The following is a 13,208-nucleotide window of genomic DNA, read 5'->3' on the forward strand; positions in this document are numbered from 1 at the left end:
TAGTGGACATATACCCACTTGAAGACATGCAACTCACATAATTTAAAACAAATCTTCTGGCTGTGCAGTGCTGGTGCACACCTCTAATCCCAGCACTTGGGAAGCAGAAGCAGGTGGATCTCCGTGAGTTCGAAGGGAGCCTGGTCTACAGAGCTAGATCCATGAGAGCCAAAACTACACAAAGAAACCTTGTCTCAAAAAAAAATCAAAAACATAAATAAATCTCCCCAAATCCAGTAAACCCACAAATTTAATCCCCCCAAAAACTAATGTACAAAGTTAGGACTAGAACTTTTCAATAGCGGTATACTATATTATAAATAGTCACAACTTTGTGACGAGGCAACCAGCAGCCTATTTAAATGAAGTATAATAACCAGAAAACACTGCAATTCATCACCAGTGAACTGTTTCACTGAACTCACTTTGAATACTGGATGTACATATATGTGCGTAAAACTGTAACAATGTAACATGCATCTACAGTGTACCATGACCAAAACCTTGAAAGCCACTTTGTCACAAACAAAAACTGACCAATCAAAAAGGGAATGAAGGGCCTGCAAGAAGGCTCCTCAGGTAAAGGCACTTGCCACCAAAGCCCAGTGACCTGGGTTCCCACTGGTTCTCACACAAGAGACAACAGATCCCACCAAGTTGTTCTGTAACTGCCATACAACATGCTGTAAAACAGGCATGTGTGCGCGCACACAGATTAATAAATGTTTAAAGAGTGAACTATCTATTTCAAATTATATACTAAAGTTTTGACAATTCAACAAATTAGTTTCATTAATATCTACTTTTTTTATTTTTTGAAGACCTCATTATGTAGCCCTGGCTGGCCTGTAACTTAGAGATCCACCTCTCTCTGCCTCCTAAATTAAAGCATATGCCATTCCATCTGAGTGAAGTATGCCTCTGAGGAAAAAGGACCTCAAGAAGACATAAAATCACTAATTTAAATTATTACTTTAAATAGGATGGTCTTAATGAGATGGTTATATTTAATTTTACAAAAATTTTCAATTTTGGAAATGAAATCAGAAGTAGGCAGAAATCTGTTTTAGCCTTGTTTTATATTCCAAAGTTCGCAAACTAAGACGAGGGAATGCTAACAGTTGAGGCTATTATACAAGCTTATTCAATATGCTGTAAGCTAAAGAAAGTGACTTGATTATGTTTTTTACTTCTGTTGGTGGTGGTGGTTTTTTGTTTTTCAAGAAAGGGTTTTTCTGTGAAACTGTCCTAGATGTCCTGGAACTAGCTCTTGTAGACCAGGCTGGCCTCAAACTCTCAAGAGATCCGCCTGCCTCTGCCTCCAGACTGCTGGGATTTAAAGCGCGTGTCATCACCGCCCTGTTTTTTAACTATGTTTCTGGGAGAGTTAAAAACACAGGCAGTGACAAGTTTGCAATCTACCTTAAGCCGGTGTTCATACATAACCAGACAAACTTTCTGATGGGGGGCTGGAGAGGCAGGTGGCTGGCTCAGAAGCTAAGAGTGTGAGTTTCAGGGCATACTGGCGCACGCCTTTAATCCCAGCGCTCAGGGGTAGAGGCAGGCGATCTCTGTGAGTTCCACCTAATAACTGCAGCTCCAAGAATCCCACGCCTCTAATTGTTCCTACATTTGTGTGCACATACACACATTCACACACACAAGCAGACATATACTCAAAAATAAATATTTAATTAAAAGCAGTAATACTGGCCGGGTGCACACCTTCAATCTCAGTACTGCAGAGACAAAGACAGGCAGATCTTTGTGAGCTGAGGCTTGCAGAGTGAGCTCTAGGTCAGACAAAGCAACACAGAAACACTTTGTCTCAAAAAAAAAGGTAATCATTTGTTTCAAATTGCTTTTTAAACCTTAAACTTTTACAGTTGCTTTATGACACAGAAGACTAAAAATAGTAGTCTCTTGAACAACAAAGAAAAAAAGTTAAGAAGTTGAAACTACAAAGACCAAATTCAAATCTGCTTAAGTAGCCTTGTTACTTTGGGCAAGTTATAGACTCTGTACTGTTTCTTCATATGGAAAATTAGAATATACTCATAATGCTGTAAGAAGTAGAGTTAGTAATGTATGAACCATTTAGAATAGACTAATACCTGACAGAACTGTCATGTAGTGTTTTGTTTTGTCTGTTTGTTTAAAGACGACGTCCTGCTGTGTCGCCCAGGCTCAGCAGGGACTCACAATCACCAAGTCCAGCCATCTCCTGGTACTGCAGACACAAGGCACCATGCCCACCTGAACTCACTTCTTTCTTTATTTCTTCTCTTTTTATCTTTATAATGTATTTTGTTTGTTTACTATTTTACTACAGATTTTTATAGGTCAGTTGCAAAAAAAAAAAAAATCACCAAATGAAGATTACTTGTACTTACAAAGAATAAAATCTTTCTATTAAGCTGTGATAGAGACTCAAACAATAATCTTAAAACTCTAAAATGATTTCAAAACAGTAGGAAATCATACATCTAGTTTTAAAAATCATAAGCCATGCCGGGCGGTGGTGGCGCACGCCTTTAATCCCAGCACTCGGGAGGCAGAGGCAGGCGGATCTCTGAGTTCGAGGCCAGCCTGGTCTACAAGAGCTAGTTCCAGGACAGGCTCTAGAAACTACAGGGAAACCCTGTCTCGAAAAACCAAAAAAAAAAAAAAAAAAAAAATCATAAGCCATTTTCTCTGGTGAATGACACCTTTTTTAGGTCTAAAAGTTCATTTTCTGGGAGTTTAGTTTCTATTTTTAGTTTGGTTTGATTTTTCTGAGACAGAATCTCCCTCAAACTCACCAAAATTTCTACTTCCTCCCAAGTGCCAGGCTTACAAATATGCAAAACGTTCCTCTTAAAGTAGTTTAATTCTAATTATGTTAAGTCTTTATTTAACTCAGAAATTTACAAACAAGATGAGATTTGGAGTTTAATATAATTGCTGGTCCTATACAAGAGCATCTGATTCATGTAAGCAGTCCAAATATGTAATATTATAATGGACACAGTGGACATCTGATTTATATTTACTGAAAGAACTATACTTCAAAGATTACTGCTCACTATTTTACTGGAAGAAAAAAATGTCTAGCTGGTACAAATATTAACCAAAGTAATAAGTTAAAGTGCATCCACCACAATCTGTAGGATCTATGAGATATTAAATACTATCTACACTGGACTGGTCTATTAACTTATTTAAAATAAACCACTATTAGGGTACATGGTGGCACATGTCTGTAATCCCAACATTTGGGAGTAGGCAGGAGGTTAAGAGGTCAAGGTCAGCCTCATCTATATAGGGAGTTGGAGGCCAGACTGGGCTACGTGAACTCCATCTCAAAAGAAAAAGAAAGTCAGATTTAAACTATAGATTTCTTGTGATTTAAAATAATTCTGCATGCTCAAAAGGGGGAAACATTAAAGATAAATATTATGAGTTCTTTGCTTTAAATTTCTGGTTTTATTATGATTTTGGGGGAAGAATAAATTTTTCAAGACAGGGTTTCTCCTAAGAGTTTCAATCATATATCCTAAATCCATCAATATGGCCCACCAAATACTATACTGTGCTCACTAGTCCACAGCTTGCAAAGAACTAAAACTCATCACTCCGAATGCAAGTGCAGGAATTCGTTTAAAAAAACCCAATCTTGGCCGGGCGGTGGTAGCGCATGCCTTTAATCCCAGCACTCAGAAGGCAGAGGCGGGCGTATCTTTGTGAGTTCGAGGCTAGCCTGATCTACAAGAGCTAGTTACAGGACAGGTTAGAAAGCTACAGAGAAATCCTGTTTCAAAAATCAAACAAACAAACAAAAAGAAAACCCAATCGTGGTGGGCTGAAGAGATGGTTCAGTGGTTAAGGGAACAAGCTGCTCTTCCAGAGGACCCAGGCTTGAATCCCAGCGCTCACATGACAGCTCACAACCATCTGTAACTCCAGTTCAAGGGAATATGAAGCCCTCTTCTGGTCTCCTCTGGCACCAGGCACTTATACACAGTTAAATAAAAAAGGAAAAATAAATAAAAGACTTTGGAAAAAAAATCATCATTAATTCTTAAAGCTGGGTATCATGAAGGAGTACATTTGAACTCTGAATTCCCTTTGGCTATAGATCATAAAAATCTCACTGGGTTTGGACTGAAAATAAGCTTAAGAAACAGTCAAGCATGATGGCACAGGCCTGTAATCCAGAATTTAGAAGGTGGAGGTGGGAGGATCAAGAAGGAGTTCAAGGCCATCCTCAGCTACACAGCAAGCCTGGCCAGCCTAGGTCAAAACACACCAGAAAAAAAGGGGAGAAAGAAGCGGGGGAAAGTAAAGAAGAGAAGAAAAGAAATATAAAGTTCAGAAGTAAAAAGAGTTGAAAGCTGTGTGCCAAGTATATTTTAAAAAGAAGTATTCTTCAAACCTAGGGACAAAGAAGTCACTGGAGCCAGCCATGGTTACTTGGGTTGTTTTCAAAGATGGGAAACGAGGCAGTCAGACTGATCTTCCAGGGAAGATACAAGGTGAACAGATAAATTTCATAGGGGCTTCCCTCACCAGTTAAATCCTGAAAGACAACGACAAGGGTCTTTCTCTGTGGCATCCAGGACTAACATGGACAAGCTCCAAAGTTCTTTGCTAAAAATAGGTGAAGAGAGCAGCCCAATTTTGGACTAAGCCAGGCTATACTACACTCTCACATGTGTATATGAGAACTCAGCCAAGAGAAACCAATGATAAACGTTGGATTTGTTCTGTTCACCTTAAATTATTAATACTGAATTTTAGACATACAAAAGAAAATGACGGCTGCAATAAAATGCTACAAACACCCAAAACCTGAGAGGGCGGGGAGTTATCCAAACCTGTACCTCTAGATATATAACTCTACATCACAAAATTTGAGAACCAGGATACTAACCATTACTAAGTCTAATCTCTTCACATTATAGATCACTAAAAATCTCCAGAGAATGTAAGGTGTCTTTGTCTTTAATCTCAAAACAAGAAAATCATGGTTCCTAAACTATGCTGGCAACACTAACAAGTTAAAATAACATTCTAAGAGGTAATGTCTGGCTTATAAGGAAAATTACTTTGAGTTACAGTAGCGAATTGTAGCAGAAAACAGTACGGCCACACGAAGACGTTCTAAAAGTGAAGTTTATAAAGCCAGGGCTGGTGATCGCCCAGCAAACGCGGTGCTCCGTCCTAACACCTGTCTTCTAACTTAAACTCCGTGACGAGCGCAGAGCATCCGCATTCTGGCCTCAGCTGTGCACATCCATTCTCGCGGGGCAGAGGACACAAACGGACAGGACGTACTCGAGACCTGTCAATTAACAAGACCACACAAGCCCGACGGCGAGCCCGCCACCTGTTCGCTGCTCTTCCGAGAGCCCGGAAAACTAAGGCAGAGCGAGGAACCGGGGACGCCTTTGTAGTTCACAGACTAGGGAAGCGAGCAGGGTTCGGTCCAACCCCGCGCCTCGGGGTAAAACTTGCCCCGGGCAGGAAAGTCGGCCCTGACCGTGGCTCGGAGGGAGCCCTCGTCCCGCTCCGCCAAGGCAGGCGAAACTCTCTTGTCATCTTCCAGTCCCAGGAGGGGGCAAGGGTCACAGGTGAGAAGAGCTGGGGGACGGAGCTGAACCCCAACGCTCCCGGCTCTCAACCCACCGGTGCGGAGGCAGAGGCCGGGTTGAGGGGCTGTGGGTGAGAAGGAAGGGGCGAGGCCAGCGTGACGGAAAAGGCTCGAGGGGAGACTGGCAGGGACAAGGGGCCGGCGGAGGGACCCCCCACCCAGCAGGACCGGGGAAGAACTCTTCAGCCGTCGCTCTGCGGGCTGCACCCGAGCCGCCGCGCTCACACCCTGGCGGCGGCGGCGGCGGCGGCGGAGGCGGAGGCGGCGAAGACTCACCCGAAGGCTGCAGACGCCCCACGGCACAACATGGGACCGCTACGGACCCACTCTGGAACCAACAGAGTGGCGGAAACCGCGGCGTTAGCGTGACCCGGATGAGCATCCCTAGGAACCGGAAGTAGCCATACGAGGCCGCCTCACAATCCACACCTCGTTCCGCCCGAACCCTGAGTACGCGTCAGGCTTCTCGGGGCGGGGAAAGGCCCAGGCCCCGCCCACGTCGCCGACAGAGGTCGTTGATTGAGTCCCGGGATCCTATGTTCTTGATGTCTTTTTCTGAGCACTTTGGCAGGAGGCTGGAGCTGCAGCTGCCCGTTAGTCCCTGCCCTCTCCACCACCACCAAAATAAAGTCCCATTACTTAGCTCAGGTTGGTCTCGAACTCACGATCCTCTTCCTTAAACCAAGGACTGGTATTACAGGCTTGTGCCTCCACGATAACAGCTCTCATTTTTTTAAAAGTAAGTTCTTAAAAGAGCGTGTGATTCCTACGGTAAAGGGACGGTGAAGCTGGAATACCGACTGCGATTCGTAGATTTAGAAAAAGGTGGGAGAGGAAAATGAAGTTTTGAAGACGCTCGGAAGACTAACTCAAGTGAACGTTTTTATCCGAAATTTTAGTTTGTGCCTAGTAGCATATACCTTTCAGTCACCTTCATTGTGTGCACATTGTTTTCAGGAAGTTTTTGTTTGCTTGTTTGGTTGGGCTTTTTTGTTTGTTTTGGTTTGGTTTTTCTAGACAGGGTTTCTCTGTGTAGCCCCGGCTGTCCTGGAACTCACTCTGTAGACCAGGCTGGCCTCCTTGAACTCAAAATTCTGCCTGCCTCTGCCTACCAATTGTTAGGATTAAAGGCATATGACATATACCACTACCATGCGCAGAGGAACATTTTGTTTAATGCTTCATTAGTTTTAAAATACAACTCAAGTGTGGGCAAGGAATGGACGTGGAAACAGCTTTTCTAGAGTTTTCAGTATATTCAGTCTCAGAGACCCTCAAGAAAAAAAAGACCCAAAATTACAAATACAGTATTAGATTAATCACAAAGTTTGCTTAAAAAGCTATCTTTTAGATACAAATAAAAAGGAAAAAAAACTTTTATTAACTGCTTCTATTTCAATAATTTCCTAAGCAACTACTTTGGTAAAATTCTTAACCCTTCTTTCTCACACACCACATCTAATTAGCTCAGTCAGTAGACGCTGTCTTCAAAGTCTTGGCAGAACGTGACCCCTGGCCACCTGCGTGGGTATAAGTCACAGCCCATCTGTAATTCTGAGTGTCCTCTTTATACACTTGCTATTCTTCATGCCTCATCCAGAACTGGAGTCTCTTGTTAAAGCCTTAATCAGATCACGAGCTTCTGGCAATGACTTTCTATCGCAGGGCTGAAACTATAATCTTTACATTGCCTCCGGGACCCACAAGACTTAATTCTGTCGAGGAGAATGCTTGCCTCTTCTTGAACTTCCTTTAGTCACCCCTTCACTGAAGATGCCCTGGCCTTAAGAGGTGGTGGCACACACCTTTAATTCCAGTTCCAGAAGGCAGAGGCAGGTGGCTCTCTAGCCAGCCTGGTCTACAGAATGAGTTCCAGGACAGCAGGACTCCGCAGTGAAGCCATTTTGGAAAAAAAGACTGGTCTACTTTGCTGCTCTTTGAGCCTGCAGGTAGGCTGGGGCGCTAACTGCTATCTACTACCTACTACCTCTGCCTAGAATGCTTTTCCCTCATACACCTGCATCATCCACCCTGCCATCTCCTTTACATCTTCAAATGTGCCTTCTCAGGGAGACCTTCTCTGACACTGTACTTTGAATGGTGTAGCAGTTTGAATAGGTATGGCCCCATAGACATCTGTGTTTGACTCCTTGGCCCATAGGGAATGGCACTATTAGGCACTATTGGGCCTTGTTGATGGAAGTGTGTCCCTGTGGGGGCGGGCTTTAAGGTCTCATATAAGCTCAAGCCATGTCCAGCGTGGCACACAGTCTCCTGCTCCCTGTGGATCAAGATTAGAACTCTTAGCTCCTTCTCCAGCCCCGTGCCTGCCTGCATGCTGCCATGCTTCTTGCCATGATGACAATGGACTAAACCTCTGAAACTGTATACCAGCCCCAATGAAATGTTTTCTTTTATAAGATTTGCTTGGTGCCAGGCAGTGGTGGTGCACGCCTTTAATCCCATCACTCAGGAGGCAGAGGCAGGCAGATCTCTGTGAGTCTGAGATCGTGGTCTACAGAGCAAGTGCCAGGACAGATTCCAAAACTACAGAGAAAGAGTTGCCATGGTCATGATGTCTCTTCACAGCAATAAAACCCCCAAAACAAACAGGAACACTATTATCTTCCTTGGACTTTCTTACCCCCCAGTGATTTTTCTTGTGACATTTGTCCAAGTTGCTTGTGAGTTTGGCTTACTGTCTCCCTGCCTACGAGAATATAAGCTCCATTAGGGCTTGGATTTTGGTTTGGAGGGGTGGGGTATGGTTTTTGGGGGGTTTTGTTGTTTTTGTTTTTTTCTGAAATAAGGTCTTTTTTGTTTTTCTGAAATAAGGTCTCCTATGGCCCAGGCTAACCTCCACCTAGATTTGTGACTGAGGGTGGAACTGAACTTGTGATTCTCCTCCTCCCTTTCTAGAATCTCTGGTGTGTACCACGATGTCCAACTTGGATATTTATTTTTTGTGGGTGTTTTAGCTCTAGAACACAATATGTCACATAGTAAACACCCAATAAATGCATGTTGAATGAAAGGATAAATTAATCGCTTGTTGGTATTTTGCTTTTACGAACATGAAACCATACAGGTTGAACCACCAGCTCCACCAGAGGGAGCTCACAAACAGTGAGATGTCCCCAGGCAGTAGTCCCAAAATATATACTGTACATGCACATCAGTCCTGTGCCTTGTTAGCCATTAAACAAACAATGCTCTAGGACCAACAAGATGGCTCAGCAGGTAAAGATGCTTGCCCCGAAAACTGATGACCTGAGTTCAGTCCCTAAGACCCACATGGTGGAAGGAAAGAGCCAATTTCTGCAAGTTGTCCTCTGACCCTCCACATACAAGCTGTGACACCCATACACATATACACAGATAAACAAATAAATGTAAAAAATGAGAACAAACTTGCCAGTGTCTTTGCAGTATATACACACACACACACACACACACACACACACAAATGCATACACACACTGAGTATCACTATGTCGCATTGGCTGTCCTAGAACTCTATGTAGACGAGGCTGGCCTCAGACTCACAGAGATCTGCCTGCCTCTGCCTCTGTAATGCTGGGATTAAAGACATTCTGCCACTGCACCCAGTCTTCAGCGTCTTTTGAGAACAAAATCCTTTCTTCTTGCTGCAATCTATAAGGTCCTGGTTGACCAGCCCTTCCCAGCTCTCAGATTGCGGACTGAATGCCTAGCCCCCACTTGTGTACTGTACCTCTAGCCAGAGTGGTCCGTTCATATTTGCTTGTTCATTTTGAGGTCATAGTGACACAAGCCTGTAATTCGAGTACTGGGGAGACAGAGACAAGAGGACTGTTCCAAGTTGGAGGCCAGCCCAGTCTCAATACGGAGACCTTGTCTCAAAAACAAACAAACAAACAAAAGAACAGAACAGAACCTAACTCTAGGCCTTGACTTTGAATCTTTCAAGTGCAGCAGAAATCACAATTGGGTTCACTCTAGAGATGAGGTCATTGTGCTAGGGAAAAGTTAAGCAACTTGCTTGAGGTCACATGACTAGCGAGACACAAACAAGCCTCAGCATAGTGATGCATACCTGCACTCCCAACATGCAGGAGGCTAGGGCAGCAGGATGGTGAGTTCAAAGACAACCTGGGCTACATAGCCAGGCCCAAGATCAGAAAACCTAACAGCAGTCACCTGTGGAGCTGCTCAGCCTGTCCAAAGTGTAACTTCCCCTTTTCCTTCTTTTTCTTTCTTTCAGATGCTTGCCAAAGTCTGGACATGTTTTCCCCGGTGTTCTGAGCTGCCTCACTTTCCCTCTGAGCCACCCTCCTGGGTCCAGCTTCTGCCCTTGACCATCTCTGCTCCTAACGCAAAAGGCGTCTCTCTCTCTCTCTCTCTCTCTCTCTCTCTCTCTCTCTCTCTCTCTCTCTCTCTCTCTCTCTCTCTCTCTCTCTCTCTCTGTCTCCCTCCCCTCCTGGCATCTGCCAAGACTTACAGCTAGCCTGCCCTGTTGTTTTTCTCTTAAGCTCTAGAAAGTTATTCTGGAAAATAATAATAATGGTAATAATAATAATAATAGTAACCCTGTCTCGAAAAACAAAAAACATAATAATAATAGTAATAGTAATAATAATAACAAAGGAACAAAACATCTAACAACGACTTAAACTAGGTCAGGATGACTTCAGAGCCCAGGATCTTCTCTCTTACTTCAGGAAGAGCGACAGGTAGCCAAGGATGGAGGAGGTTTGTATTTACTTACAGGCTTCTCCATGATATCATATGCCTCTCTCCTCTTCAGCCTCCCTCTCCTCCTCCCCAACCCCCCACCGTTTGGTCATCAGTTTTCGGGGCAAGCATCTTTACCTGCTGAGCCATCTTGTTGGTCCTAGAGCATTGTTTGTTTAATGGCTAACAAGGCACAGGACTGATGTGCATGTACAGTATATATTTTGGGACTACTGCCTGGGGACATCTCACTGATTAAGGTATTGTGATTGTGTAGTTCATTTTAAAAATGTAATGTATAGTTAAGAAATATAGGTTGTTAATGGATAATCATCGATAATAGTAAAGCTTATAGTCATGTTAGTTAGATTTTCTAGATATATAGAGATATATTTCAGTTAGATAGACATTCTTCATATCTTTCAAAGACTACAGAATATCCCACTTAAATGTTTTAATAACTTAGGGTTTTTCATGACAATGAGACACGTCTGCTCCTGGCAGCACCAATCTACTTCGAGAGGAAGATGGGCATCGAAGAGGCTACTTATGGAGTTTGATAGCCATTGGGCAAGAAACTGCTCTTGCTTGGACTGTTGCATAAACTGGACACAGAGAACCCACAGAGAGGACTGCTGAACTTGCCTAAATGTGAGATGATTCTTTGGGGTTCCTGACTCATGAAAGAGTCTGCGAGACATTCTGCAGGACACAGCAGATACTGACTGAACTGCCTTTGAAATTTCCTGCTTCATGAGAAAGTCTGCTGGATACTGTGGACCTATAGGCTGAAGATACATGCCCCAACAATACAAAAGAACTTTGGGTGACTGTCCATGCAGCGAGATGTCTCTATCATTTCTAGAGTTTGGAAATTGCATATTTCTTATTTACGTAGGTAATATTGTGTCCTTCTGGAGTCTTTGATGGAGCTGAAGAAGAATAGATAGATAATTATAGTTGTTTTCCTTTGTTATGATAAAAGATAAAGTAGATATAAATATTGTAACTGTAATTCTTACTTGATAACTGTTTTGTTATATGTAATTTTACTATGTTAAAGTTAAAGCCTTTCTTTTTTGTTTAAACAGAAAAAGGGGAAATGATGGAGGGCTCCCATTGGCTAATAAAGAAACTGCCTGGCCCATTTGATTGGCCAGCCTTTAGGTGGGCGGAGTAGACAGAACAGGAAGAAGGAAGTGAGGTAGATGGCTCAGTCAGATGCTACGCCTCTCCTAAGTTAGACAGACTGCCATGCCTCTGCTCAGAGAGAAGACAGACGCGCAATGAAGCCCCAGCCCAAGATGGACATAAGCTAGAAACTTCCCGGTAAGGCACCACTTTGTGGTGCTACACAGATTATTAGATATGGGTTAGTCAAGACGTGAGTAAGAGGCTGGAATTAATGGGCCAGGCAGTATTTAAAAGAATACAATTTGTGTGTTGTTATTTTGGGGCATAAGCTAGCCGGTGGCCGGGAGCTGGGCAGTGGGAACGCGGTCCATCTGCCCCTCACTACAGTTGTTTTTTTTTTTTGTTTGTTTGTTTTTTTGGGTTTTTTTTTTGGTTTTTTGGAAACAGGGTTTTTGTTTTCTCTCTCTCTGTTCTAGAACTTCCTCCACCTTTGCTTCCCAGCCCAGTGTGGGGATTCCAGGCATACACTGTATATTGTTTGTTTTCCCCACCTTAGTACAGTGTTACTTAGGACAAACCTAAATAAATATACCAAAAATGCTGTTACTATTTCTTCAATCTGGACTCTTCTACTTAAAACTTAACAGAAAAGAAAGGCTATTGCTAAATGTTATATACAGGTATTACTGAACAAAAGAGAAGGTGCAAATCAAAACACAAAAGTTTTTGTACTCACTATGTAGCCCACAGTAGCCTTAAACTTCTGGCAGGCCTCCTGCCTCAACCTCCAGAGTACTGGAATTAGTCTATTTGTGTGTGTGTGTGTGTGTGTGTGTGCTTTATCTGTCTGTTTTGGTCATTTTTTATGACATGGAAACCTCTAAAAGTGGTTGATTGATGGAATTATAAAATGGTGCAAACACTACAGAAAATACACAGTGTTTCTAAAGGAAAATTTAGGGCTGGAAGTGGTGTCTTTAATCCCAGCTCTCAGGATGTAGAGTCAGTCAGATCTCTGTGAGATCAGTCAAGGTCAGCCTGATGTCCAGACCAGTCAGAGCTACCTCAAAAAAAAAATCAGTCTGTGCTCAGAGCAGGGGTTGGAAGGTCAGGCAATGCATGTCATGGATCGAAGGAGGGAAAAAGCAGAGGGATCACTCTGGAGAGTATTAAGACAATGTTGAGAAGACCCTGAGCCAGTGGGAAGACAAGCTTCCCTCTACTGCCAGTCCTCATGACCAATAACAGCCACCAGCACCAGATGGGCACGTACCCTCCAGCAAGCTGCAGGCCTGCGCTGGGATGGGCACAGCCTTGGGGAAACAGACTAATGTAGTAAAATAGTCTACCCAGTATTAGAAGTGCGTGGTGGCCTCATTGCATATCCTAGCACTCGGCAGACAAAGGCAAGTGGATCACCAGCCTAGTCTGCATGCTGAGTTAAAATGAACAGCTACTACAGCCAAAAGTGACGCAGGCCGGGCTGTGGTGGCACACGCCTTTAATCCCAGCACTCGGGAGGCAGAGGCAGATGGATCTCTGTGAGTTCGAGGCCCGTCTGGTCTACAGAGTGAGTTCTAGGACAGGCTTCAGAGCTACAGAGAAACACTGTCTCTAAAAACAAAACAAAACAAAAAAAGGAAGGAAGGAAGGAGAGAGGGAAGGAAGGAAGAAATTGGCACAGAAACTAGAAAGAGAGGCATGTGGTTCAATTTATAATTGTTTTCAT

At 43.3% G+C, this 13,208-nt stretch overlaps 1 protein-coding gene and 1 long non-coding RNA gene across 5 annotated transcripts in view; one reads left to right on the plus strand and one right to left on the minus strand.

The window, feature by feature from the left end:
• The window catches only part of Eya3 (EYA transcriptional coactivator and phosphatase 3), an 85,836-nt gene extending 79,801 nt beyond the window's left edge, over positions 1-6,035 (minus strand). For all 4 annotated transcript variants that reach the window (XR_005285737.1, XR_005285736.1, XM_038332912.1 and 1 more), the window contains exon 1: positions 5,909-6,035. The gene's annotated coding sequence lies outside the window, so the exon portion shown is untranslated. The remainder of the gene's footprint in view (positions 1-5,908) is intronic.
• Positions 6,036-6,208: 173 nt separating this feature from the next.
• LOC119816179 lies at positions 6,209-10,004 on the plus strand. Its single transcript, XR_005285694.1, has 3 exons — positions 6,209-6,371; positions 7,298-7,581; positions 9,876-10,004. It is a non-coding gene; the product is annotated as an uncharacterized LOC119816179 (long non-coding RNA).
• Positions 10,005-13,208: the final 3,204 nt, after the last annotated feature.

Source organism: Arvicola amphibius, chromosome 6, assembly GCF_903992535.2.
Source record: "Arvicola amphibius chromosome 6, mArvAmp1.2, whole genome shotgun sequence".
NCBI lineage: Eukaryota > Metazoa > Chordata > Mammalia > Rodentia > Cricetidae > Arvicola > Arvicola amphibius.